A 5,253-nucleotide genomic window follows, 5' to 3' on the forward strand; every position below is an offset into this window, starting at 1 on the left:
TCTAATTACTCAACACAAAGCTGCTATTAGGACAATATCCAATTCTGGCCCCAGACATCACTCGGTACCCCTACTCAAATCTCTGAATATGTTAGACATTAAGTCACTGCACATTCTCTCATGTGTATTATACATATATAAAACGCTAAACTATAATGCCAATCCTGATCTCAAAAGCTTCATAGAAGGTTGTAACAGAACCCATGAGCACCACACCAGAAATAAATACAGTTTTGATATTCCTAGAGTACGACTAAATCAAACCAGAAATGCTCTACAAATCAAGGGGCCCAGAATGTGGAATGACCTTCCCAACCATGTTAAAGACTGTACCTCTCTCAACCAGTTTAAGGGGGCATATCAAGGTGAAATTAAAAATTGTTCAATTTGCTTATAAATTTATTTATGAAATGGTTATAGAAAGGGCTGCAACTGGTCCAAGTTTCACCATCACACCCTAAACAGAAAAGGAGAAAAAAAATACACAACGTATTATGCAACGAATTTTCAACATTTTCAAATAATTTTAGGGACCACATTTGTCAACTAAAATCATTTCTATAACACTCAGATATTAAAATTAGCACATAATAAAGGATTGTAGTGATCAGTTTTATCAATAAAGTGTTTAGTGCAATAATATAATTTTTCAAAGTTACCCTTCGAAAAATATGCAATATATGATGTTTATAAATTTTTATAAAATCAACAAATGGACTTTGGACTAAAATGTCTACTAGATTTTGTAGAAGCACAAACTCTACATATAAGGTGTAATTTGCATGTAAATTGATTAATAAATGAAAGCTATGAAATACTTTGAAGTTGTAAATTACTTACCTGAGTAAAATAAGATCAAAGTTCGGCCACCTGTTGCTGAGCTTGACTTCGACAGATTTTGTTCATAATTGGCAGCCTTGCAGATAGGCATCCATTGAGCAAGGTGTGCAAGTTCCATGCACATCCCCTGATAACAAACGAAAAAAAAAAATTAAAAAAAAAAAAATAAATAAAAAATGATACATATATATATCCTGCACATACATATTACAATTATTACAAAATACCAAATTATAACACTAAAAGATACTAACCTATTGAAATTGGTCCGAATTGTGGGTCCTCAAGGTGGCACTGCAACACCAGCCACAGCAGTAGATGGCACTGCAACACCAGTAGATGGCACTGCCACACCAGTAGATGTAGATGGCACTGCCACATCAGTAGATGTAGATGGCACTGCCACACCAGTAGATGTAGATGGCACTGTCGTGGCCAGTCCATACACATCGAGGGGCTGAGGAGTGTGTGTGAGGAGGGTCGAGGCGTGTGGCGGCGGCGTCAGGCCTCTCACAGCTGAGGCGGGGAGGCCGCCTACATCCTCACTTGATATAACTCTCCCTTGTGCTACAGCGGCTCTTTTTCCTGACAAAGACGGCGACCGCGTGCCAAATTGGCTTCCTTTGTCTTCCGAGTCCTCCGTTTATAGGTCATTGTGCACTAGACGCTACTAAGGCGAGATTTCAGGAGCCAAAATGGAGCGCGCGTCAACAACTCCACTCTCAACAGGACACACCATGTGACTGTAGCTGGGTACCTCACTCACCTTCACTAAGAGACGGTTGCCAATTAGTGTATATTTGTTGTCATATATACATAGTTATTTCCGACGTTATTACGAAAAAATTGACGTTTAGAACGTACGACGCAATACTCTTGGCGCGCCACAGCCGCGGGGCACCGGATTCTGCACAATTACGCATGGAAATGTACCATAAATACTTTAATTTATATCATAACATTATCGTGTTTGCGCCAAAGTGTTGCCAGAACGTTGTAGTATTTTTATAAATTTTTCAAAAATATTCGATTTTTCCGAATTTTTGCGTTTGATATGCCCCCTTAAGTTTAAAACGAAGCTATACCTAATAAATTCCATGTAACCCACCTTACCCCTCTGTTGTCAACCCATGTATTTTTTTTGTTTTTTTGTTTTTCAAATCAACGCTGTTTGAATGAAATTTTCTGTAATAATTTGTAATTGTATTTGTGCTGCTTTTTCAACAATGTTCCCCCCTCTTTTACCACTATTTTTTATATGTACTCATCACATCTTTTCTTTTTACCCATTAGTTTTAAGCTTTAGTCATTAATGTTTTTCCTGCCCGAAACGCTTTGCATAATTGTGGCTTTAGGCATTGTATGTACTAGCTCTATCTATAAAGCCAACAAACTTTGTAAAATCTCTTTATGTATGTACCTTACCTAAATAAAAATTATTATTAATATTATTATTATTATTGTCAAGATGAGTGTTTATTTACCATAACTGTTGTTGTTGTCTACCTTGCATGGTACAAGCTGGTGAGTTGTGAAGTTCATATACATTATTGTGTGTTAGACCAGAGACCAAATAAATCTTTTGGGTGTAATTTGATTCATTTGTTAAGGGCATATGCCCAAAGTGCACACTATACTGTACTGTATGTTTGCCTAGCGTGATAAATAACAGTGATTGTCATTACCTGGTTTCAAGGGATGGGCAGGGTTTCAGGCCATCCTCCAAAGGTTTCACAACGTCAAGAAAACGGTTAATTTAAAGTAGTCTCTCATACCCTACCAGAGGCTCCAAAACATAAAATGGGACAATACGTCACTTTCTCGAGCCGCTTTCATTTTCTAGTACAATTTTTGGCCTTGCGTGATGCATAAGAGTGAAAAGTGACGTTCTTTATTGGAGGACAGATTGGGTATTACTCAGAGTAGAGAGAATATTATAGAGAATCTTCTTTTTTTTTTTTTACTTGGCAGGAACACCACTTGAATATGGCGTTGCTTGTGTGGGTGTGGCGGCGAAGTGATCTGGACGCAGCGGTGCGACCCATCGTGGCTGTATTGATTTACGTGCTGGATGATCCCGGAAGCTCCTTAGTCGGACCTTAGCATGCATCTTAGCCCGGACACAAGTTCGAACACCTCATTACGGCCTTTGTGGATTTGTTCATTAGATGTATCACGCTATTGTGATTTCTGTATCACAAGTGATGTTCTTTTCCTTAAGAATGTATTCCATGATTTGTATACAGATAAAGGTTTGATTGATAACTGTTGTGCACCTCAACTTGTCTTGATAATAAACAATAAAAGTATATTTGTGTTTAAAAACTTAATATTGCTGTCAAGTTTAATAATTTCTGGAGTACTGTACAAGACGACTGGTATTGCCCCCTTTAAGTACTATGGTACATGTGTTGTTATTTGTAAGCAGGTATTAAGTAGTAAGTAAGTAGGCAGGCAAGTAGGGGCTTGATGGCTAAGTGGGTAGTGCTTCGGATTTGTAGTCCTGAGGTTCCGGGTTCGATCACCGGTGGAGGTGGAAATAAATGGGCAGAGTTTCTTTCACCCTGATGCCTCTGTTACCTAGCAGTAAATAGGTACCTGGGAGTTAGGCAGCTGCTACGGGCTGCCTCCTGGGGATGTGTAACAAAAAGGAGACTTGGTCGAGGACCGGGCCTCGGGGACGCTAAGCCCGGAAATCGTCTCAAGATAGGTACTGATATATCAAATCTTTGATCACTAATGTTTTTGCTTAACACTGTGTCAAGCAAAGTTTAAATATATTTGACTAATTGTGCAGCCCATCCTCCTATTTTGGTAGTACTGATAGTAACGAGGAGAACCATTGTATATATTCCGACGTACAACAGGCAGGAGTAAAAGAGAAGATGCTGCAGTGGATAAGGGAGTACTTAAGCAACAAGAAACAGCGACTGACTGTAAGGGGGAAGACATCAGAGTGGCGAGATGTTACCAACGGAGTCCCACAGGGCTCAGTACTTGGACCCATCCTGTTTCTAATATATGTAAACGATCTTCTGGAGGGTATAGACTCATTCCTCGATGCTTGCTGATGAAGCAAAAATTATGAGAAGAATCAAGACGGACGAAGATAGACAGAGACTACAGGATGACCTAGACAAACTGGAGGAATGGTCTAGAAAATGGCTACTAAAGTTCAACTCAGGAAAGGGTAAAGTAATGAAATTAGGCGAAGGGAGCAGGAGGCTGAACACAAGGTATCATCTGGGAGGTGAAATCCTGCATGAGTCAAATAGAGAGAAAGATCTGGGGGGTTGATATCACACCGAATCTGTCCCCAGAGTCCCGCATCAAAAGAATATCATTAGCGGCATATGCTAGGTTGGCGTACATAAGAACGGCCTCTAGAAGCTTGTGTAAGGAATCGTTCAGGACTCTGTATATCACTTATGTCAGACCAATCCTGGAATAGGCAGCTCCAGCCTGGAGTCCATACCTAGTTAAACACAAGACAAAGTTAGAGAAGATTCAGCGGTATGCCACAAGGCTCGTTCCAGAACTGAGTGGAATGAACTACTAGGAAAAGCTAAAGGAGTTGAACCTCATGTCCCTGGAAAACAGAAAAGTAAGGAGAGACATGATAACGACCTACAAAATTCTCAGGGGGAATTGACAGGGTGGACAAAGACACACTCTTCAGCACGGGTGGAACACGAACACAGGGACACAGGTGGGAACTTAGTACCCAGATTAGTCATAGAGACGTTAGAAAGAATTTTTTTTCAGTGTCAGAATAGTTAATAAATGGAACTCACTAGTAAATGATGTGGTGGAGGCTGACTCCATACACAGTTTTAGATATAGGTATGATAGAGCCCAGTAGGCTCAGGAATCTGTACACCAGTTGATTGACAGTTGAGAGGCGGAACCAAATAGACAAAACTCAACCCCCGCAAGCACATCTAGGTGAGTACAACAAAATTAGAAAGTAGAAATCTGAACTATTTATTTAGTTGGACAAACCGGAAAATTATTATCATGTGTTGTTTTGACAAACTAAACTAACCAAACCTTTGTAGGCCTAATACACAATATCTGAGGCCTAATATAGTACGTGTGTGTGCTATACTAGGCCTAGGAATATGTCAGTTTGTTTTTTGCTTCATTTAAACTAAAAAGAATTCCTTACTAGTCAGTATACTATTATCTAAAAGCTAACTACGTACGAATTCTGACTATTGTCACAATAGTCACAATAGTGACTATTGTGACAGTCATAAACTATGTCTATGTAAACAGGAGGAAGGGTCGAGTTGTGACTAGTTATTTAACAAACTTCCTGGAGCAGTACAGTAGGGAGGGAGAGAATTATCAGGCGAAAGTGCCAAGTCATTAAAACTATATTGCTCCTGGAAGAGGGGTCAGGATAAGGAT

The 5,253-nt window shown here is 39.6% G+C and overlaps 1 long non-coding RNA gene across 1 annotated transcript; it reads right to left on the bottom strand.

The window, feature by feature from the left end:
* Positions 1-378: 378 nt before the first annotated feature.
* On the bottom strand, positions 379-1,546 carry LOC138368758 (uncharacterized). Its single transcript, XR_011229663.1, has 3 exons — positions 1,095-1,546; positions 841-967; positions 379-457 (listed from the first exon to the last, which is right to left on the bottom strand). It is a non-coding gene; the product is annotated as an uncharacterized lncRNA (long non-coding RNA).
* Between the last annotated feature and the right edge of the window lie 3,707 nt (positions 1,547-5,253).

Source organism: Procambarus clarkii, chromosome 26 (assembly GCF_040958095.1).
Source record: "Procambarus clarkii isolate CNS0578487 chromosome 26, FALCON_Pclarkii_2.0, whole genome shotgun sequence".
NCBI classification, from domain to species: Eukaryota; Metazoa; Arthropoda; class Malacostraca; order Decapoda; family Cambaridae; genus Procambarus; species Procambarus clarkii.